General features: G+C 44.3%; 1 long non-coding RNA gene across 1 annotated transcript in view; it reads right to left on the bottom strand.

Annotated features, from left to right (window-relative positions):
- Window positions 1-20,020: 20,020 nt before the first annotated feature.
- LOC146019530 (uncharacterized) overlaps window positions 20,021-24,802 on the bottom strand; it is a 31,411-nt gene continuing 26,629 nt past the window's right edge. Inside the window, exon 4 of the long non-coding RNA XR_014450584.1 lies at window positions 20,021-20,203. This is a non-coding gene — a long non-coding RNA (uncharacterized LOC146019530). The remainder of the gene's footprint in view (window positions 20,204-24,802) is intronic.

The following is a 24,802-nucleotide window of genomic DNA, read 5'->3' as shown; positions in this document are numbered from 1 at the left end:
TATGGTGTTTTGTTATTACATGAAGTAGTAGGAAATTGTGTGAAAGATTTACTCTAATAACATTAATTGTGGATTAACAGGCGGATAGTCCAAAGGTCAACACCTTATGGTCAGTACAGTAGGTCCGCAGGGTCAAGAGGTTGACCTGAAAACTGTATACAGTACAAAGGTTCAACAGGTACAAAAGGTTGACCTGAAAATGGTCAACACAAGCAAATGTACACCTTATTTTTTGGTGTAATTTTGTATGTTAACCCATATATGATTTAAACAAATGTTTCCTGCGCTCAGCACTCATCGGCAAGGTGTCTCTCCCTGCCCAGCTTCGCTCACCACAAGGTTGCTAAAGGTAATGGATGGCTACATGGATAGTAAATTAAGCAAAAGTTGAGAAACATGAAAGCCTTGTATACCGTTTGGGCCTGTCTATTGTAATTGTTGACCTATTGGATTCAATCAAATGTCATAGACATATAATTTGGCATCAGATAACCACTTAGCCCTTTTAGTCTGCCCTGGGTCTTTCCTGACACTGTCACTGTTTTCTGACGACCAGTCAGAAAATACACTATGCAGCCGATATCAGAGAGACCTTCCAGTCCCTCTGGTTCCCCCAGTACCGGCCAGGCTGTTAATCATTGCTGGTCGGTTATCTGGCAGCACCCCCACCCCGCAGCTACATACATTTGGTAATCGCTGGAGAAATGTTAAAAACGCAGCCCTCACTGTCCCTCTGGACCCCTGTAGACTGCAGGGAGGAGCAGGTGCCGAAAAAAATGTGAAGTTGTTCTGACCATCGATGTGTATACTGATGTTTACTAAATTATTATTATTTTTTTTTTATAGATTTTTTAAATTTTGTATTTGTTATATTTGAATCATATTCTTAACAAATCAATCCTTAAAAAAAAACAAGCAGAATAAAACACCTGACAATGTGAGATAAATTTTGGAAAAAACATTAGCCAGTTAATAAGTTGTTAAGCAGAAGAAACCTAGCCATTTATAATGTGGTTCATGATGGTGTAATTGTTCACCGAAACAAGCGAGATATTCATGCTGTAATAATTTTTGATAGATATAAGAAATTACGTAGGGGTATATCATTTACTGCAGATACTTAGCTGCCTTGTAGAATTGTCCAGGGTAAATAGAGTGAGTTGGCTTGGCAATGTAACTTCCAGTATCCTAGTAACTGTCTATCTGTAATCCACCATCCCATTAATCTGTCTGTAAAAAGCTCAGTAAAAAAACAACATAGTTATACAAGACCTGGAAAGCCACAGGTATCTCATCTATGCTAGGTATCTAATTGTCTATGTTGGGAAATAGCTACTTAGGCAGCTGTAAGAACTGGCTCCTTAGCTCAGATAGAGATTGTGTAATTGGCATATGTACCTGCAGCCAACTTCCTACATACTTGATCAGCTGTGCTAAGTGGCTACATTGTTTGTACCCAAAAATAAGTTACTGAATTTAATACCAGTGGGGGATGGGGACATAAATGCTGGTTGTGTCCCATGCTTCTCTTCCCGCATGTCCTATTGAAAAAAAAAAAAAAATATCAGGTTGGTATGCATTAATGATTTTGTCCATTGTTTCATTAAAATGCATGTTGCATTGTTATGTAAAAAGAAAAAAAAAATCCATCATTGAGCAATGCACAGGAACATCTGATTATTTTCTTCAGGGACTAGGTGCACGATAAAATGGGCTACAGAGCTGGCCTGGGATATAACCATTTTCATATGCATATAAAACTGACAGGATTATATTCTAAAGTGACAATGCATATAAACACAGCAGCATCCATAGATGAATTTAGTTCTCTGAGCTGAACGCTGAAGAGGTGCAGTGGTTACCTGGTAGTGTCAGTGGGGTCTGTCCTTGTCATCATCATGATCTCTTCTTCTTGCGAGACCCTGATCGACAAGAGCGTATGGAAGCTGGCAAATCTCTTCCCTCTCTTATTGGTGACGTGTAGCAGCCATCAGGAGGTGGGACCATGAACTGAACCATTTAAAAACTACTAGACCATCCTTCAATCTCCTGGAAAACTGTGTGTTTTAGGGCAGTGAGAAGACTGACCTTTCACAATTCACCACATTATGTAACAAGTGCTGACCGTTTGGAGAATTGGGATTGTTGCCGACAAATGAAGACTACCAAGACAGATATGACACATGGGTGGTTGGGGTACAAGTGCCTAAGGACTCTTGGGGTAAATGTACTGGTAACCGGATAATAGAACTACAATGTATTGGTAAACACCATTTGGTCTGCATTAGGTATAAAGGGTAAAAACTATTTTGTTTTCACATGTGGAACGTCGACGGGGAAAAGTAGCCCGTGGCAAGCGAAGCACAAGAGCTACCATGATCGAAATGAAGAGAGCCCACTATTGTATACGTAGGTTTGTGCTGATTGTGATCACATAGAATGAAATAAACCAGATTTGTCCCCAAAAACTCAAAAGCTGTGTGCCCATATCATGTCGCCCATAGGGTTGTCAACTGTTAAGTAAATCTGGGTGGGGACCAATGGATCCACAGAGACGAAGCTTCTAACACAGACAAGTGGTGGTGTTGTGCATAACAATCAGAATATACCTATCATCTTCTAGAATGCAGCGTATACATTTTTCATCTTTAGAAGCTTCAGTCCATGTAACCCTGGGGGCTTATGTGGGAAGAATCCATTACAAAGAATGATATGCGTTTAATCTTGTGAGGCAATTTGTAAGGTAAACACAACACCTAAGGGATGAAGAAGGAGCATGTTTAATAAAAAAAAATCATTGAACCTGGCTTTCCTATAAATACATTTCGCAGTTTGTGGATCAAGTGCAGTGAATTAATACTTTGTGTTTAAATACGTTTACACTATGGGGGTTACTACTGTATGGTTGGTTTGCAAAACCATGTGCACTGCAGGTGGGGCAGATTTAACCTGTATAGAGAGTTACATTTGGGTGAGTTATTTTGTTTCTGTGCAGAGTAAATACTGTCTGCTTTACTCTTATACTTCAATTTAGATTTTAACACCCCCCCCCCACCCAAATGTAACTCTCTCTGCACATGTTACATTTACCCCACCTGCACATGTTTTTTTTTCTATTAAAGAAGGAATTTTATTTTGCAAACCAACCAGAATAACTCCTATGTATCGCTCACATTTTGTTTGAGGACAAGAATCCTAATGCCAAAGAACTTTTTTACTTTGCCGTGACCAAAATTACAATGAAAATATCTATTTTCATTGGGGGCTGCAATGCATTGTCTGTATGGCCCTTATTCTGGTTGAGTCGGATGGCTCCGAATGCAGACTGACGGCCGATGGTTGATGTTTGCGGAGGTGTATATGCGCATGTGGAAAGCCTCACACGTATGAACACGGCGTGAATTCCGTTCAGAAAATGAGCGTACGGAAACATCCGATCAGGGGGTGGAGAGGGGCGTGACGGGCTGTTTAGGCTCATTAACATATGGGCGTTCCCATGAAAATGCTGGGCGTACGTATGGTAATGCAGCCGTGACACACATGTTGGGGGCGGGCAGCTCACATAGCCGGATGTCTGCTGCCCGCCGATATCCCTGCTTTCATTCGGAAAAATGTCCGTGCGGTCTGGAGCACTTGGTGCTGCCTGACCTCTCGGTCCATCATTCGATGGTCTGCGGCCATCAGAGGATGAGGAAGGTTCCCACAGATGGAGGTGGTGTTCACATGAAACATCCACTCGCGGTCTGTTCAGTCGTCGTCTTACTGCATTCGGACGGTGTGAGCGATCCTTATGGTAGGCGGGGCTAAGAGCACTCGGTGGTCGTCCAAAAATACGTATCCATCCGAGTCAACTAGAATAAGGGCCAAGGACACATCTAACGATACAGACTGTACCCCCCCCCCCCCCCGCCAAATCTCTATGTAGAGGCAGAGAGCCTGTGAGGCTAACATTTTTAATTGTTTCTAATAGTTTCGGAATAATGAGGGTAATTCTGGTTCACTCGCAAAGGCAAATAGTATTTAGTTTTATTCTGAGGAGTTTATTCATCCAGACCAAAAAGGAGACCAGACTATTCAGTTTTCTTAATGCTGATATGCCAATATACACAGGAGAATGTTGGAATACTGTACAGAAAATAATATGGGTTGGGCCACCATCTTTACCACATTGATCCAATCGGTCACAATGAAGAGCAATTTAACCCTAGAATGAGACTTCACCTGAAGATACTCTAATAATGGGCAGAACATTTTAAAGGGACTTTCCATGGAGTATTGGTAACCCAGATCCACAGAGGAAGAGCTAGTCTAAGGGTGCCCATATACGGTGCGATAGCATTGTGCAATGCTATGCACGCACCCGCGGGCATCACATTGTACAGTACAAAAAGTATGTGCTGCACATACTTTTAGTACTGCCCACGGATCGCATTGCGCGCAAATCGCATGCAATGCAATGCAGCCCATAACGGGTGTGATCATTGCACCATGTTTGTGCACCTTAACAAAGTTGGGGCAAGACTCCTGCGTGAAAGAATATGAGATTTCTCCCAATAGCTCTTCAAACCAGAATATTTTCGAAACTTTGTAATAACGTGAAGAACCACTGGCAAGGAATTGACATAATCAGTTAGAAATAATGAAGCAATAGTATCTAATATGCTACCCTCCTAAGGTCCCAGGAATGCAGCGTAATAAACACCAGAAAATAATACAACAAGCAGCAGCAGATAACACAGTAATAAGACAGCAGCCATCTCCATGTGGTAATGAGACTTGGCAGGTACTAGAGCCTCATCTCAGTGCCTCCACCTCACTTACTGATACATGAGAGGCACAATGACCAGAAGATCCTGGAACTCACCAACAAGATCATTCAGCTGCTGACTGGAGAGGAGTGGGAGTATATAGAGGAACACAGGGGTCTGTACAAGGACGTGATGATGGAGAATCACCGGCCCCTCACATCACTGGATGGGCCCAGTAACAGGAATACCCCAGAGAGATGTCCCCGTCCTCTGTATTGCCAGGACCACACAGAAGAGAATCACAGTGTCCCACAGGAGGATCAGGGGGAAAATTTAACTGATATTAATGTAGTAATTATAAAAGAGGAAGATGAGATGTATCTGAGGGGTCATCAGCAGTGTAAAGAGGAGGAAATCCCTACAGATATCAGCACAGATGGACACAACAGCAGGAATATCTCGGGGAGACCACATAAAATCACGAAATTCAATCAAACAAAATACTGCAGTGAGTTACCTGATCCTGCAACACCAACAGTCTGCACAGCCTGGACACTTAACACGTCTGCATTAAAACCCCAAAACTCAGGAACATCATGTGGCCTCAACTCACCTTTGGCATGAAAACACCTGGACCAGGCCACCACCCTTATGGCTGAGAACTCCAGAACTACCCCCAGCTCTACCCCTCATGGTGAGCATGGAGCTGTGAGGGGAAGCACCAGGGCCAGCCTATAGCAACACTTCCCCCAACAGTCCCTTGTAAAGGTGTCGGGACCTGCAAAGGTGTGTTCATGTTTTTTCTCCCCCCCCCCCCCCCCCCTGCAGCATACATTTACTCCACCATGTGCTTTTCCTGTAATGTGTACCTCCGCAGATTGCACACCCTGCTAGGTCTGACCTATGCAGTGGACCAAGCTGGTTGCCTAAGATGGTATCTCTGCGGGCAGGATATTTCTGTGCAGGGCTTATAATACTACTACACAAGTATTTGCTTTCCAATATATGCATTGGGTCCTTGTATGGCTCGCTTCCTACAGTGTAACCTTCGTAGTGCACCCACCATGGCTGCCTCATCTGGTGCACTTGTGGATGGGATGAAAAATACATGGACCTGGGTATACATTGAAATCACCCATTTTGGGTAATTTCTTTTAGGGGTAATCTATTCCACCCAGGGTAATCCTACGCAGAGCGCCTAAAAGGGCTGCCGCACCTGGTACCTTGTCAACGTGGAGTACACAACCCATAAAAGTTATTATCCAAAATGGTGCACCAACCCTGCATTATGCTTACTGTGTGCTCACGGGTATTTTATGTCTGTGACTTGTCTGTTACTGTACCACCAACATCCTCGGTATTGTGTGCATTGTTTTTTAATGTCTGTAAAGTGCCTTGAGTCCTGTTGGAGAAAGTGCGCTATATAAATTAAACGTACTCACTTACTAAACATGCTATCGGAGGACAGGCCCTTGACGGAATTTATAATTCATATGTATGAGTGACTAAATGTAGTATGAATTAAAGTTATACTGGACTGGTATGTCTGCCTTTTCTTTAACTATTTGTCATGTTGTGCAACGACAAGTACCAGTGTTCACTTTAGTGCACTGCATGCTGGGACTTGTGGTTCTCCAATTACCTGCAAGCGGTGCAGGCTTAGCTAAAAAGTGTAATTTCACAACATTACACAGTAGTTTTATGCTTTTATAAACCAATTCACCATCAGAATGATTGGAAAAGTCGGATGAGAAGACACAAGCGCACTAGCTGCCCAATGGGACCACCTTAAGTGATGTGTATCACCAAAACACACAAATGAATACTATACTGCACATGAGAACACCAATGCGGTCCCCGGCACTGATACTATTCCTTTTCTCTTAGAGATGTTATACCCAAAACAGAAGAGAATAAAATACAATAGGGCAAGGGTTCCCAAACTTTTTTGAATCACGTTGCCCTAGAGCATCAAAATATTTTCAAGGCACCCCTGGGCCAAATGCTTCTTATCGAGAAATTCAGAAAAAAATATTAAATGAAGTGCATTGTGTTTATATGTCACAGTTATCTGGTGAGGGACAGGATTTGCTTCTGTTTGTCCACATATATTATGATTGGCAGATACAAGCACTGGTTTTGCCTGTTACATTGACCATAAATAATATGAATTGATCCTGGTCAATCAACCCAAGGCAAGTGTCCTGAGGCACCCCAGGGTGCCTAGGCACACAGTTTGGGAACCACTGCAATAGGGTAATATTGTTTTAAAAACAATTCAGTTAAATGCTTTTGAGAGGTTCTGTTGGTCCCGTACCGTAAGATTATGTCTACTGTATGGGTGTAAGATGGAGCGGTTACGTCACCATTTAGACTTCAAAAGCATTCTTTCTGATTGAAGATGACTCAAACCAAAAAAACAAAAAAATTCCACCCTGGTGCAATACTGTTAAGTCTTTTAACACAAAGAAATGTATTGTAATATTTGGTAATCACAAGATCTGTACCGTTCAATTTTGTCTCCCATGCAGGTACACTAATAAGCACGAGTCAGGATGATTACGTCACCATATACAGTACTTTCAACTATCCTCAATTCCAAGACATGCAGAGTTCATGAAAGTAGCTAAATCAGAATATGGTGCAATATAATAATAAACACAATAAGAACAATAAAAACAATGTAGCCAAAGCTGACTCTCACCCTTTGTTTTTGGTCCACAAAAATTTGCAGACTAAACAAGCATGATGTAAATAAAAGTCCTCAGGCGCCTCCGGAAACTTTGCCTGGTGAAAGGGCAGCTTGGCGGGACTCTTCTCTCCATTTCACCATCAGCGATGAGATCCCTGGACTTCAGCCCAGGAAGGGTTAACTATGGAGGGAGGACCCCTTTATTGGGGGGTCCCCATTTCCCCAGGGTCCCTGCCCGGCCTGACCTGCCAAAAGGATTAATGCTTTGGCAGGCGGAACATGCATAAGAAGTTTCCGCCGCAGAATTTCCAGGCTGACTGGTTGGGCTCAATGCTGGTTGCCAAAATACGGGGGACCCCTACTCATTGTGTCCCCCATAAAAAATTGCATTCTATTACATTTGAGACTTTTAAACATGTGATTTCGGAACCTTACTAAAAATCTCATCCTGTTACATATCGCCCTATGGATCTGAAAAATATAGGTAATCATATGTTCTGCTGGATGTGTCTCTAAATAAGAGGCTGCAAAGAGATATACATTTCCCTCAGCCAGTTATGGTACTAATTGTGGTTGTGCTGACCCTGACCGACTCTTGGCTTGAGTAGTCATGGGAAGCACATTCATGCATTTTCCCTTCCTAATATGCACTTTTATACCACTTTTACACCAGAATGTCGGGTAGGACCCGGGAAATTGAACACAGGAAATTGGCAGGGCATCTACCAGGTGACACAGGCCTTTGTGGATACCCTGTACCAGCGGTTCATCTGTTTGCCGGAAGGACAGCGCCTTGATGACACCATCCAAGGCTTCCTGAGGCATGGTTTCCCACAGTATGCTGGTGCTATGGGACCCATATTCCCCATCATTGTTCCCCGTGATAACCTAGCATACTATTATAACAGGAAGAGGTGGCATTCTATTATACTTCAGGCTGTTGTGGACCACCAATACTGGTAAGTACATATTTACTGTTTTCTTATTATGAACCTTTGTAAATGTATTTTTTTAGATATAACAATTAAAAAAAAGTCCCTGATGTCTACATACTTTGTACTGTTCTGTATACCCTGTACTGTTCTAATGTCTATATGTACGGCACTGCGTACCACTTGTGGCACCTTATAAATAAAAATATATGGTACTTGTTTCGTTTCACGGCGGCAGCGCGTGCCACTCTGTGTTTGAATCTTGGCAGCATGCCAAACTGCCTTACTTCTCTAAGCTACGTTATCAGCGTAGCGCCTGTTTGAATCCTGGCAGCTTGTCAGCTGCCTTACTTCTGTAATCTACGTTATCAGTGTTCTACGCTGACTCCGCAGCAGCCCAGCACTGAAAGGTCATTGTGGCACTTGTAGTTCCACAGAGAAATAGACAGCCCAGCACACCGCTAACAAAGGGGGCGTCTAAAGTAGACACCCTGGCACACCGGGCTGCCTTTTAGCATAGCACCGACAGCAGCGCTACGCTGACTCCGTGGTAGCCCATTGCTGACAGATCATTGTGGCACTTGTAGTTCCACAGAGAAATAGACAGCCTTGCACACCGCTAACAAAGGGGGCGTCTAAAGTAGACACCCCTGCAAACCGCGCTAACAAAGGGGTCTTTAAAATTTAGACGCTAAATTAGATGTTGCAGCATCTAAATTTAGTTGGGTATAGGGGTACATTGGGGTGCAGTGTGCAAAACACTATCAAACCTGTTAACAATGACACTTGTCGACGTAACAGCTGTCGACATTGTTTATTCCACTATCCACACCAGCCCGAAGTGTGGCGAGCGCAGCGAGCCCCAAGAGGGGACACAGTAGGCGTCCTACCGACCTTTTCATACCCCCCACTTTCCACGTCGGCATGGAGTTGATCTTATATAGTGTGGTGAGTGCAGCGAGCCACCGAGCCCAGAGCGTAGCGAGCGCAGTGAGCCCCGCAAGGGTACGCGGAATACATGTGAAGTTATCCGCATCCCCTCATGGGGCTCGCTATGCTCGTCATGCTTCAGACTCGGTGGCTCGCTGCGCTTGCCACACTGTATAAAAAAAACTCCACGTGGATAGTGGGGGTATGAAAAGATCGGTAGGAAGCATACCGCGTCTTCTCGCGGGGCTCGCTGCGCTCGCAACGCTTCGAGTCTGGCGTGGATAGTGGGGTTGTTTCAGAAACACATTCATACCTGCCATATCATACACCTGAGACAGTAATGACACCATGTGTTAACCGGTAACTGGTTTCTGACAGGGACGCTAATGCCCCTTTCAGACCGCACTTTAAAAACGGTATATTGCCGTTTTTTTACCGTTTTAAAACGGTAATGTGTGCGGTCTGAAAGGTGCAGGACCTCTTAACCGGTTAGAAAAAAACGTTTTTTCTAACCGGTTAAAATGCAGGGTCCTACCCGTTTCAGAACCGGTATTTTAGGCTCAAAATTGGTTCTGAAACGGTATTTAGGACCCAGCCAATGAGCTGGGTCCTAAATTCAGCACAGTGAATACTTAATGAGCGCTCATTAAGTATTCACAGCACTGGAGCCCCCCCCCCGCCCGTGTCGACACCCCCCGCTCGTGTCGACGCCCCCCGCGCGTGTCGACGCCCCCCCGCGTGTCGGCGCCCCCCGTGTCGACTTACCCCGTGCCGGTATCTCCGTTGTGGTTCCCGGCACTGCAGCTCAGTATGCTCGGAAAGCACTTATGAAAAAAGTGTCTTTCAGAAAATGGCTGCCCCCATACGAAAGACAGTTTTTTTAAACTGGGTTTCCTATGGGGCAGCCATTTTCTGGAAGACACTTTTTTCATAAGTGCTTTCCGAGCATACTGAGCTGCAGTGCACAACGGAGGTACCGGCACGGGGTAAGTCGACACGGGGGGGGGGGGCGCCGACACGCGGGGGGGTGGGGTTGGGGCGTCGACACGCGCGGGGGGCGTCGACATGCGCGGGGGGCGTCGACATGCTCTCGGTCGACACGCGCGAGGGGGGGGGGGAGCTGCACGGAGGGGAGGGCTGAAGGCTGCACTGGCTTTGACCCTGTATTTGGAAAGTTTCCAAAAACGGGTCTGCCAGTGTCAAAAAATCAGCACTTAAACGGTAATATACCGTTTAAGTGCTGCGGTGTGAAAGGGGTTTTATCTGGCAGACCCGTTTTTGGAAACGTTTCCAAATACAGGGTCAAAGCCAGTTATGCGGTCTGAAAGCAGCATAATTCTGACTACGATGACTACGCTAGAACTAGACGCTAGACGCTTTTAGAACTAGACGCTAGATGCTTTTCAGTAAATATGATGACTACGCTAGTCGCGAGAACAGTACTGCCTACGCTGACTACACTACGCTACTTATGAATGACTACGCTGTATTTGTTTATGGACACTGAAAACGTAGATTACAGAAGTTAGGCAACTGGCGAGATGCAAGGATTCAAACAGGTGCTATGCTGATAACGTAGCTTAGAGAAGTAAGTCAGTTTGGCAAGCTGCAAAGATTCAAACACAGAGTGGCGCACGCTGCGCCGTGAAACTAAACAAGTACCAAATATAATAATAATAATAATAATAATAATAATAATAATTGGTTGGCCTGGGCGTGCACATGATGCTAGAGTGTTTGCTAACTTTCAGATTGCTGAGGACAAACATGCGGGATGGCTGTTCCCTCGACGGGTAAAAAATATATTGTAAACATTAATTTCCTCTGATGGACCATACTTGCCTACCTGACCATCTCCATGTATGATTGCCATCACCTGTGGTAAAACACCTTTTTTATCATTTAACTAGCTCACGGTGGTGGCAATCATACATGGAGAGGGTCAGGTAGGCTGATGGACCCATGTATTTTTGGCTAACACAAATATTCTGCTGTACTTTTGACGTAAAATATTGCTTATTCTATAACTATACAGGGGTGGGGTCCTGGGGTGCACACCAATTGAGAGGTGCGACCATGCGGAGACCTTTCAGTAGAACTGCATACAAAGTCAAAGTTGCCGGTGCACAAATCAAATTTAATTTAATGAATATTGCAATAAAATTTAGCATTTTTAGCGAGGTTCTTTGCTTATTTATGGCCATAAGTAATGGCTTGCCCACCGCGTCCAGGTGACCTCATTAGTCGGGCAAGTCCCTAACATTTTGGGGGATACAAATCTAGGGCACAGGGCACCCCAAAACGATGCAACCGAGTGACCCCAGGGCAACACAAGACTGAAAGAAATATATAGTGAAACAAAGTGAGGATAGGTTAGTGAGAGGCTGCTAAAAATAGCAGGGGTAAGTAAGTGAGAGGTAACAAAAGGAGAGATAAAGTAGTGAGAGGTGAAGTAGTGAGGTAAAGGTGAGAAATGAATTACATTGAAATAAAACACACAATAGGGATGAAAGTGAATATGGAAATAAGAGTTAATTTGCTAAATTTTATTGCAATATTTATTAAATTGGGAGTTTGATTTGTGCACCGGCAACTTTGACATTGTATGCAGTTCTACTGAAAGGTCTCCGCATGGTCTCACCTCTCAATTGGTGTGCACCCCAGGACCCCACCCCTGTATATTTAATGCCGTGTATTTAGAGACCCCTTCTGCGCCTGGTGGTAGCACCCACGCCCACCTTTCCTATATATTGGTTTTAATTAGGTTCCTGACATTTCTTAGACTGCATGCAGAGCAAGGTGAGACCTGCACAAATGTATAAATGGATTATCAGATGGGGGTGCATTTCTGGGTTGTGGGCCCCCCTGGACTGATGTGGCTGTTTGGCCTCAGGAGCAACACAAATTAACACTTTTTTTCATATTCACTTTCATCCCTATTGTGCGTTTTATTTCAATGTCATTCATTTCTCACCTTTACCTCACTACTTCACCTCTCACTATTTTATCTCTCATTTGTTACCTCTCACTTACTTACCCCTGCTATTTTTAGCAGCCTCTCACTAACCTATCCTCACTTTGGGCCTTATTCTGGTTGATGCGTACATTTCCGAATACTTTCGGATGGCGTTTTTTAGCCATCTGTGCATGCGTGGGGAACGCTATGCGCATGTGCCCTGCATGGTCTCCGTACTTGTTCTCAATAATCCCGTACAGAAATGTGCACCGCAATCACTCAGGAAATATGGGCGTATTATGGGCGTCATTCGGAATGACACAGGGGCGTACTTTCAAAGTGGGCTACACTGGGCGGAAACATGGGCGGACACGGGGGAGTGCACTTATTTTGGTGGGCGTGCATTCGGACAGCACACCGAATGCACGCGAACAAAAAGGGAAGAAATATGCGGTGTCCATAAGCAAGTATTGCTTTGCGGACACCACTCGGTCATGCGCTAGGCAATCGGAACGCCTAATCAGGACGGCCGCACCTCAACCAATGTCAGCTGAACACAATACAATCACCTCCTTTACTCATTACTTGTTAATTACACGCTTGTCACTGCTTCAATTGGAACCATTGCAGCTTAAATGGAACATTACTAAACACACACACATATATGCTGCACTTTTCACACACTTTTACACTGCAAATAATGAACACAACTTCATATTAATAATACAAATACACATGTCACTTCTACATGTATCAATTAAACCACACATTTGGGGGAAACAAAAAAACATTTATTAAAGGAACTTATAAAATACATTAGAAATCGCAACAAAATAAAAGGTAGCATAGCAGGAAGACAATTAAATAATATATCATAAATCCATGTCTTCTAGACATACATAGCCACAGCAGAATCATTAGGAACACATCAGGTGGCTTCACACCAAAAGTATAGCACCAACACTTCAAGTACAGCACACAGTAATGCTAGCCGCAACAGGGGAACCAAACATGACATTCGAAGCAAGGGCAAATGTGGGTACCCTCGGCACAGAATTGGACACAGGAAGCTGACACACACAGCTCACTGAAAGATTTGGGAAGACATAACGGTGGAGATTAATGCGGACACAAGTTCATTTGCGGGCACGTTTGCCCCTGGCAGGCTCCTTGCCACGTGCAGCAGCTCTCCGGCCACGGCCACGGTCAGATGGTGGGCCAGGTGGAGCAGATGCTGGGGAGGGGGTGGCTCGTCTTCCCCCTCTGGCAGCAGGGAGTGCTGATGGTGGTAATGCACCAGAAACGGATGACATTAGGACCCTATTGCTGGCAACTAGCTCCACCATAAGATCATTATGGCGGAGGAGGAGGTCATTTTGCCGCAGGGCTTGATCAGCTAGCACCTGCAGGCTAGCAGCAATTGATTGCTGGGTGGCAGTCATAGCCTGCAGGCTCTCAGCGATAGTCTGCTGGCTGCTGATCAAACCCTGCAACACCTCCTCGGTCCTACGCACCCACTCTGATGCCGACTCTCCCTGCTGCTGAATATTGCCAAGCACATGCCCCCACGTGGCCAATTCAGCCGCGGTCAGTGGCTGCTGCTGCTGCACGGGCCTGCTACTGGTGCCAGGTGGCACAGACTCCTCAACCTCCTCAAGAGATTTTTGACCAAGCGGTGGGGATGCTGGTGAAAGAGAACATTACAATTACAACACATTCCATGCAAAATTAGAACCAGCTACTTATGCCATGGCAAATAATTACCTTCAAGCAAAGAAGCCATGACTTCCGCTGGGGACTCGCTGTCCATGGTGCTCACCCCCCGGACCTCCTCGACTGCAATGCAGCACTCGGCCATCTCTTCCAGGGGGGTGAGCTTCAGCTTTCCAGGCATGGGGCCAGCCCCAGAGGTGTGGCTGTGTTCCCACCGCTGGGTCAATTTCTTCTTGAGGTTCGTTTTGAAGTCGTGCCACCTGCAATCAAAGTGTACATATTAATACATGTCACTCCTCATGTTTGCTGTAGCACCCATTGCAATCTGCAACATAATACAACATGTGCCTCATGACACCAAACTTAGAATATATAAAATTTGAAAACCAAGCCTTAGAAGATAAACTCACCCTACAATAACTATCAATTAAATGACATGGCAAAACATGTCTGTGCCTCCAAGCAACGTGACCGCCCATTGACCAACTCCATCTAATATCTAATGTAAACATTACTGGTCTTGTACTGTCAAAATGTAACACACATGAACTTGCCTCTTCTTAACGTGCTCCGTCTCACGAACTTGTGGAGCCACCGCATTAATCTCCGCCGTTATGTCCTCCCAGATCTTCCATCTCCTTGTGTGTGTCAACCGGTCCTGTGGACACTCGATCCAATCCCGTGCCCGGGGCACCAGGATGGCAAGCTCCTGCGCTTCGAATGCCATGTTTCTGGTGGGTGGTTCCTCTGTTGCCCTATTTCGGCCACGACCACTGGCACCGCCACTGCCACGGCCATGGCCACCTGTCGCTGTACTTGAAGTGCTGGCCAGGCTACTCTGTTGGGAAGCCACCTGCTGTGTTCCCAATGATTCTGCTGAGGCTGAAGATGGGCCAGCTGCCGATTGGCCTGATGTCGATGGCCCATCTGGCTGGTCTGGGTTGATGGGCACATAGGTGGTGCGGGAGTCCATGCGTGCAAATAGGTCCTGCCACTCCTGCTCTTCCTCAGATAGAGATGCAAACATGTGTGCAACAACATTGCATTTGTCAAACACACCTTTATATACTATTTCTGTAATTGGCGTACATCAGCGACACCCTGCGTTCCGTACGGCCGCGTTCCGTATGGCAGCGTCAACCGTGCGGCGCATAGGCCACGCCCCTAGCTGCGGAAAATTATTTGAAAAAAACCTGGGAAACTTAGTAAGTCTGATTTAGTAGGTAAATGCAGATTTGTACACCAATGACCAAATAAAACTGAGGTCAGACATGAAATGTATATGTGAATGTACATCTGTACTGAGCACTTATTTGGTATGTAGTACAAATGACAATACCCATTCCATATGTAAATCCACTCCACCACTTAGGCACAAGTAATCAGTGCTAGCATCCAAATCACATGCGTAAGCTCTCCAAATTCAGCCTTGATGCTAGCTACTTTTCATTCCACCTCTCTAGTATGGCCCAGTAGAAGGTAAGTGTACACATGGCAGCATGGCCTAATTTTGGGAAAAGGTCTGGCACTATTTGCTATGTTTCAGCTGCATAACTTTCACTATAAAAAAGCTGTTTAGTACCTTGTTGAGTTAGGTGTAAGTGGCTAGTGATGCAGACTATTTCACCTGTTGCTTATACCCATGTTTGGTGAATGTCATAGATTATATATAATGGGTTCCCATCTTAGTTTACACTGTCTGTTTAGGAGATAGTAAGTAATGGCATGGTCTGCTAAACTATGCAAAGGTACAGCAAGTGTGGGTTTGCGATGCAATGGGTTAGCCGTCTGTTCTGGCGCATACACGCTGTTACTGTAAAAATGAACAATAAAGTTAATACCAAATATCACTCTGATCAACCAATGACAGGACATGATCGCTTGATTTGTGCCATTGCTAAGATGGCGGCCTATGGCAGAGCAGCCCCTTTTTCCCCTGCAGAGCTAAGGACACTGGTCGCCGTTATGGAGACAAGGCTGGGCCGTGCAGGGCCCTTCATAACGAATCGCCAGAAGCGGAATGCCTATGCGGTGGCCCGCCGGCGCATATACGCCCGCACGCAGGTGCGGCGGACCATCGCACAGCTGGAGCGGCGGTGGTCAGACTTGAGACGTCGCCAGCCAGATTTGCTCCAGCAAATCAGGGCCAGCATTGCGAGATGTGAGTGTTTATACATTAAATGGCCATTTGTACATGATTGCTTAAATGACATTATTTAAGCCAATAAGGTAACCAGCCTGATCATGAGTTAAACATGGCATACACTATATGTGTGCTACTTCCTGTTTGACACCCTGTAATGGTCATAAAATATGTTATTGGTGAGGATTAATGCTTGTGATGCTTACAATGGCCCAAATGTCACAGCATACCTGCCATGTTACAGGCTGTGTTTTGTAAAGGGCACTAAGGAGCTGTTTGCCTGTCCAATTATCTGTACTTATAACCTTTGCATTTATAGCTTGATAAGGCTTAATACAAATGACCCCTAATTGGCACTTTTTTGTTTTTTCACAAACACAGCACGGGATCGAGCAAGACAGGCCCGGGAGGAGGCAGAGGTGGGCCAGGAGGAGCTTGCCGAACCAAGGGCCGAGGAGGTGCTTCCTGAGGAAGGGATGGCGGAGGAGGTGGCAGAGGAAGTGGAGGAGGAGGGGTGGGCTGTGGAGGCGCTGCCAACAGAGGAGGAGGTGCCACCAGAGGAGGCCCCTGAGGAAGAGGAGGAGGTGGAGGCCTGTGAGGTCGTCCAGGCGGCCGAAATTGGTATGTATACATAAGGATTACTTTTTCCTTTTGTCATCTACTATTTGCTATGTAGCACTGGTGATTCAATTGTGTTTTTCAATACTATAAAGTGATAAAACAAACTGGGTAGCAACAGACACACTTAGGGGTTAGACGGGTGGGCAAACCATCCCTTTCATCCAGGACACATATTAATGACACAGGTTGTGGGGATGGCTTTCAGGTCGATTTTAAGTGCCACTGAACCTGTGTAGTTAATCTGTATCCTGGAAGAAAGGGATGACGTGCTCATGTAAGGGTTACATGTCCCTGCTTCAAGCGTACAATCTGTAGCCTCATATAGGTGAGTAGAGTTTACAGGTGAATAATTTGACCAAACTAGATTCAGTATGGCATAAATGGGGTATGGACAGGGGTGCCTTAGACTGGAGTAACAAGTGGTCAGTGCCCCTGGGCCCTCCTCTAGCTAACCACCACCTGCGGTCTGCATGTATGTTTGGCACCATAATTGTGTGTTGATTTGGTCTTAGTAATGATTTTGTGCATGGGAGTGGGTTAGTGCTGCAGCTTCACCTAACTGGCATTATGACAATGATTTATGGAGCAGACCATCAGCAGGCAAGCCATGCTTGATTGCACAAATGTACTGAGCATTCCTGAGAGTTGACTAACTCCCCTGCCACGCTCCATCATATAACAGACACTGAACTTTGTTTGCAGAATTGGGATTGGTGCAGCGCGTGACATGCTTCTCAGAGCTTAGTCATGGGTGGGTTTGTATTTAGAAGGAGCACTATGACTGTGAGGTGTTCTACAGAGTAAAGGGTAGAGGGGAAAAAGCAGGCTTTCCAGGTAGTATGTATGCATGTATGTATATATGTATGTGTCATATATATAGTTATATATGTGTCTTTATACATATATATATATATATATATATATATATATACACACACACACACCTGTCACGGTGCATGTTTAAAATTAAGGTATGACTATGTTAAATGTATGCATGAATATCATTATTAATTTTACCATTTTTATTTTGTCCACAGATGAGCCAGCCCAAGCACAAGAGGGTCTCCGTGGGGCCCTCTTGCGTATAAGAGGCCAATTGCGCCAGGTCCTGGCGGAATTAGACCAGCTCGTGGATGGGGAGATGTAATTTATATTTTTGTGTTGCTTTAAAATCATTTTTGTATAAAAAATAAATTGTTTATTACAGTTCGAAGTTGTATGTGTGATTTTTTTAAATTTAAAAGTATATTTGTAACCTGTTTATATTCTTTTAAATAAGCAAAATTTAAATACTGTATATAGATGTATGTTAGGATCACATGCTGTAAGGGTTAATGTGTGTAATGAATGTAGTAGTTATGTGGTTCAGTATATATTAGGATTTAATTAAATTCAAATAGATAACTATCCCTTTTTAATGAGGTTGCCTAATTGCCTAAGTGGGTCATGTGGTCGCTGTGTGTGGTCAGAAAAATAGTGTTGGATTTAGCGAAAATACTCCGCATCGGTGCGTACGGCCAGCTTCCCGTCCGTTCTAACGCGGTAAGACCGTGCTTACGCTGTAAGACCGTGCAGAATCTGTGCGTGTCCACCGCACACGCAAGGTTTGTATGTCGTCCATACACACGCCCTGTTCTTAAAGAGTGAGTCCGTCCGAATGCGGAGGACCGGTGGGCGTTTCTACGGACGATGTCCGCATGCCACCGCACAGCGTGGCGTGCGGACCGCTCCGTAGGAAATCGGGAAAGTTCGCATCGATCAGAATAATGCCCCTTGTTTCACTATATATTTCTTTCAGTCTTGTGTTGCCCTGGGGTCACTCGGCTGCATCGTTTTTGGGTGCCCTGTGCCCTAGATTTGTACCCCCCAAAATGTTAGGGACTTGCCCGACTAAAGAGGTCACCTGGACGCAGTGGGCAAACCATTACTTATGGCCATAAATACGCGAAGAACCTCGCTAAAAATGCAAAATTTTATTGCAATATTCATTAAATTGGGAGTTTGATTTGTACACCGGCAACTTTGACTTTGTATGCAGTTATTCTATAACTATACACTTATGGCTCCTCTGTTTAAAAAGTGACATTTTTTTTTTATAGAAATCATTTTTCATAGATGAGGTAGAGATTCTGGTCCACATCATCGGGGATGCTGCATACCCTTACTACATTGGCTCATGAAGGTTACACACAACATGTTGAGTTGTCCACGGAAAAGGTCCCCTACACCCACACCCTAAGTTCTGCTCGGATGGCAGTGGAAAAGGCCTTTGGACATTTAAATGGACGTTGGCGCTGCCTGATGAAGAGAAATTATGTGGACCTACACCTAATGCCCCATGTTGTAGCAACCTGCTGTATTCTCCATAACATTTGCAAAATACGAAAGGACCACTTTCTTCCAGAGTAGAATGTGCAGGACACTGAGTTGGGGGGAAATCCTAATGCTGCAGATTATGATGTGGACCATGACTACAATGCAGAAAAAGTCAGGTCCACCATTGCAGCAACCTTCCCTCAATGATTTAAAATAAAAAGCCGTTATTAATCTTCCAGTTTTTTTGCTTTATTATGCTGAAAATATGCATAAAACTTTCCATATATTTGTAATCTTTATATATAGATGTTATTCATAGTCATAAAGAAAAACAAAGATGTGTAGAAGAGTCTAAAACTGGGAAAATAGACCAATTGTAAAATTTTGTGCCAAAAAAGTTTAACATCCTAGGACACTTTATAAAATGGTGTTTTGTAACACAATACATAAAAACATTACCTATATTGCACAGGTTATGAAAGTTGGCCCACAGGATCCCACACAGTGCATGTTTTGACCTGGAAAACATGAACTGTGTGTGGTCCTGAGCACTGACTTTAATAACCACTGGTATAATAAAACTCCCTGTAAAAAACAGAACCACATGACTGCTCCTATAGGGAATCACACAAATATAAAGAAATAAAGTGCAACATTTTTAAAGATATTAAAAAGAAGAAAAGTGTAACCTTTTTGAACAATATTTTAGAATAAGAAACCTTAGGTCATACAGTATTCCGGTAAACGGAAAATTCTGGTAACTCTAGGATTTGCGGGTTGCTCACTGTAGTGCTAGGAGCACTAGTGCCTTAGTTAAAATGGGGCCCTCTGTACTCTGGATTGTAGTTGACCCCTCTAGTGTAATGGTCATATGGGTTTGGTGGGTAGTTAGGGGACTGTTGGGGAAGTGGCGCTGGCTGCATGAAAACATGGGAAAATGTGCGTTCTAAAAAGGACATTTGTCTCTCTTGCATAGCCATCAATTGAGATGATTCTGCCTCTCAGCTTCCAAATATTTGTCCATGCGAGCATCCTCCTTTACTTGGACATAAGAATCCAATTGAGGTAGATGTTCCACTATCACCGATGTCATCGATTTAGCCGCTTGTTCAGATCGATTAACCTCTTTCTTTTTGGCAGGAATGCTGTACACTGCAATTGAAAAAAAAAAAGATACTTAGACACTTCCATGACAAGTGCTATATAAAAATAGCAGTATTGTTTGCCTAAATGTGCTAGTGGCCTTCTCCCACCTGCATGCTATCAACAGTCTGCAACAGATTCTCGGCAGCATCCCACCCCCAGTTTGTATTTCAGTGATTTTACTATGTGAAATTGGTGTAAATAAAGAATGTCTACTTACAATTAGAGCGTAATGTGATTGGGGAACGCCGTTTGACTGTTTGCTTCCACAACATCATCTATTGCTGCTTGGACGTTGTCAGAATGCATAGAAGAATTCATCACATTATTCTCTGCTGCACCATCATCACCAAACAGCAGCGGTGATGCCGGGCTCATGTGTGCTGACATCTGAGTGCCTTCAGAAGCCGGTGAGAATGGTGGTGACAGCTGGGTGGCCTGTGTAGTCGGTACGTCATGGCTATCCTGGCTATTGTCCATCTGGCTGCAATGGAGGAGGACAGGGCTACTGGGTTGCAGAGTGCCGTGTTCCCAGATGCACTGTAGCATAGGTCATAGTGCGCCAAATTGGGCATAGCAGCACTGGGCTGCATTTTTGCTGAACTGCTTCCATAGAGATTTCAATTTAATCACAACCTATTGTTAAGTTCGATGGATTCCTCTCTTTTGCTCCAACCAGCCAGATCGGACAATAAATCTATAGATGTATGGCCAGCTTTACTGTCAGATCAGACGAAAACAGCCCGGATTTCCAACTGTAGGGACTTTCTGACAGTTGGAATCCCGAATTGAACCCCCCCCTTCCTTATATGTGCATATGCATTATACATTTCTCTGTGAGATAATATAATTATAAAGCTGCATAGACTCTTAAAGATGTGTCCAATATTTCTGGTTGGAATAAAAATCTGGTAATATCTGGGAGCAAATGACAATTGACTGATAATCTTCAGCATAAGATTATCTGACAGATAATTGGACATTTACATTAACATGTGTTTAGCTTGAATCGCCTTGTATTTTAGCTCCTGTGACTGTATTATCTGATCTGCTGTATTCTGCCTGCTGGTTCCTCACACAGCTTTGGGCTACATACAACACAAACATCAAACAGACAAGTCCAGAGGTGGGATACAACCAACCCAGCACGATTTTACCTGCAGTTACTGAGAAGTCTCTCCAATTACCCTCACACAAGAGGGAAGAACCTGTCTTACTAGGGAGCGTTCTTTTTTTCCAGCAGTTTTTGAAATGACTTTTATTAGCTCTTATTTCAGATATCTACTGACATTTTTATTGCTCTACCTAAAGTTTTTATGACCTCCTTCAAAACATATTTATTGCAGTGAGGGATTCTTTCTTATAGCTTCTGTGATGACAGACGTGGCACCAAGGACGAGTTTACATCTCACGAATGAAGAAGTACAGTAAATGTCAGGGCTGGAAAATGTCATTGATGAGGGTCCCATGATGAGGATACTGCACCCAAGCTTACTTAAACGGACCATACTGACTTGTAGACTGAAACCATCGATTACTGCAGTTCCAGAATTGCAGCTTGATTAGATATTTCTCACACTATTTTTTTTTTTACTTTTACTTAAAAACCTCAAACCCCCGTTACTTAAAAAATCGCAAGTGATTTCTGGCTTTTGTAGAAGAATCGCACCCTAGTACATGTGTGATTTTCAGCTAAAAATTGCACACGTAATATGTGTGATAGGGTGCCATTTTATAGCTGTTTAAAAAATCACACCCTATTACATCTCATAGTCCGTGTTCAGAAATGATATATATCAAGCAAATGATGGTCCCCGCCTAATATTTCTTATTCTAAAGTCCTGTCGAGTGCCGCCTACCCCTTCTACAAATATCTACAGCAACACCCATGCTAAGGATGGCATCAAGGCAGCTTCAAGAAATCTGAGGGACAGAGTACCGGTACTTCCTCTTCTATATATATATATATATATATATAATCTAAGAAAACAAACAGGAGTGCTCTGATCTCATGTGAGGTATAAAATCACGTACCAAGTCTGGTGGTTAGCACAACCGCAGCGATAACAGCATAAAATAGAGAACTGCACACTGCAGCTCAGCCACGCCCCTACGCATTTCGTCACCAAGACTTCTTCAGGGGGCTCTGTTTGCCAACCCGCTTTGCTTTGTCAAACAGCATCAACATCAAGGAGACTTCCAAAAGCAAGGAGGGAAGGGACAGTCCGCCATGCACATGACCATGGTAAGTATGCATTATGGAAATGTCAACCAATACCATGTCTGCCATATGCATGAAAAAGTCCAACAATTTATATTTTGCTATCATAGACTCATACACTAGTCAATGACATGCGCAAGGGGGTGGCCTGGCAGGATTACTGATGGACATGGTACAGGTGGGGCATGGGCCAGTTTAATGACATATGTCTTGTGTGTACATGTTTGCAAGAGGTAGCACCTAAATCATAATTTTCAAAATGGACGTCTTTAACAATATACCAGGGATGTGTGTGATCGTTATTGTATAAGGAATCCCTGGCAACTTGCTGAGGCAGATTTTCATAAATGTTAAGATTGCAGGGGGATATATGCCTATTATATACAGGGGCAGCAGTATAGATGGAGCAGCTCTCACTGGAGCTGCTCCTGGCGATTGAATCGCCAACTGCCTCTGTGCGCCATCTTTTGTCCATTAGAGAGTGAATTTGCCTTTGCGAGTGGACCAGAAGAAACCCCACTCTATGTAAGTCCTGAATACTGTAAGTCCTGAATATGTTGTTGCATTACATTTTTAAATAAACCCTTCTAATATAATCCTCTGACCAGCATACGGCTTAACCAGCCTAGCGAATTCACTAAATCATTTTTCCAATGTACTGTCTTTATACAATGTACAGTATATTGGGGTTTATTCTAGTTCATTCTTTCTGACAAAATCCTTCTTAAATGGACAAAACCATGTGCACTGCAGGGGGGCAGATGTAACATGTGCAGATAGAATTAGATTTGGGTGAGTTATTTTGTTTCTGTGCAGGGAAAATACTGACTGCTTTATTTTACACTGCAATATAGATCTCACTTTGAAGAAAACCCCCACCCAAATCTAATTCTCTCTGCACAAGTTACATCTGCCCCGCCCGCAGTGCACATGGTTTTGTCCATCTAATGCTGTGTACACACGGTGCAATATGATTGCTAGCGATATATTGCTAGCAATATATTGCCAGCAATCATATTGCTCAGTGTCTCCTTTTCATCAGTGATGAAAAGGAGACACTGCTACGGGACGGAGGGGGAGTGCAGCAGCAGCAGACGCTGCTGCTGTCACTCTGAAGGGAGGAGGGAGGGAGCAGCGGCACTGGGCTGCGCTGATCTCCCGGCACAGTGATTGCCGGGGAAAGCCGCTGGTCACAGGAGCATGCTCCAGCGACCAGCGACCAGCAGGGAGTGCACACGGGAGAGTGCAGCTGGCGATTTATCGCCAGTTGCGCTCCAAATCACTGGCAATATGGTCGCTCAGCGACCATATTCCCAGCGATTTTACCTAATATTGCTCCCGTGTGTACACACCATAAGAAGGATTTTGTCAGAAAGAATGAACTAGAATAACCCCCATTGTTACGATTGTTATATGTATAAGATATATTGTACATTATTGTGCAGCTCTTTAATAAAATATTATTAAAAAAGTATTTACTGACTTTTATAATGGTTTGGCCTAGTGCATGTGCAGTTGTTCGAAAATCTATCACCTTGAGAATTTGAACAGGTCTGAATAACCCCTAATCTGCCTTCTGGTACAGCTAAATATTTAACATTTTGACTCATCAGTCCAGAGCACTCCTGTCATTTTTCAGCACCCCAGTTCCTGTGGCATAGGTAATAGGGTCTGCATTTGCTTGAGGTGTAGTCAGGGTTGGACTGGGCCATAGGCGAATCTAGGGGGTGGTCCGGGGGTGCACAGGACCACCCATTATCCCATTTTGTAGCTGAGGGATGGGGCTTTCCAACGAGCCCAGCCCTGTGTCTCTAGCCCCCTTGGAACCAGAGATACGACCAGGCAAACCTGGAACGTTTTCCCTATAGGATAACATGGGACCCCCTAATTCCAACCCCCACCCAGTTCAACGGCTGCCAGTTCCCCCTTCGGCATCACTGAAGCTCGAGGTTGATCTCAGTCGAACCCAAATCGCTGGTCCTTCAATCTGATACCAGGCTGGATCCATATGGGTTAATTGGTTCCAGGGATATTGAGGTTAAACCGTTTGTTTTTTTCATTTCTTAAATGTAATTTCATGACTGTTTATGTTCTTTGAGGGCAGATTTCTCTGGAACCAAACAGCCCAGTTTCACGGGACCAAAATCATTCGACGCCAACTCAAAAGTTCTTCAATATGATACTGGTCTCATGTAAATGGGTCAGTTGGTTCCGAAGATATAGTTGGTTGGTTAAAGGGGGGTAGGGAGAGGGGAGTGGTTGTCTCTCCCACTAACACCAGAAAATGCAGGGACTAGGCTGGTGTATAAGGGGTCAGCATGGGAATGTCCCTGCATGATCCTATGACCATATTCCTGGGTAAATCCCTGCATTTTCTGTTGTGAAAG

Source organism: Crinia signifera, chromosome 7 (genome assembly GCF_055691185.1).
Source record: "Crinia signifera chromosome 7, ASM5569118v1, whole genome shotgun sequence".
Taxonomy (NCBI): domain Eukaryota; kingdom Metazoa; phylum Chordata; class Amphibia; order Anura; family Myobatrachidae; genus Crinia; species Crinia signifera.
Note: the sequence above shows the minus strand (reverse complement) of the source record. Positions and strands in the feature narration are given on the sequence as shown.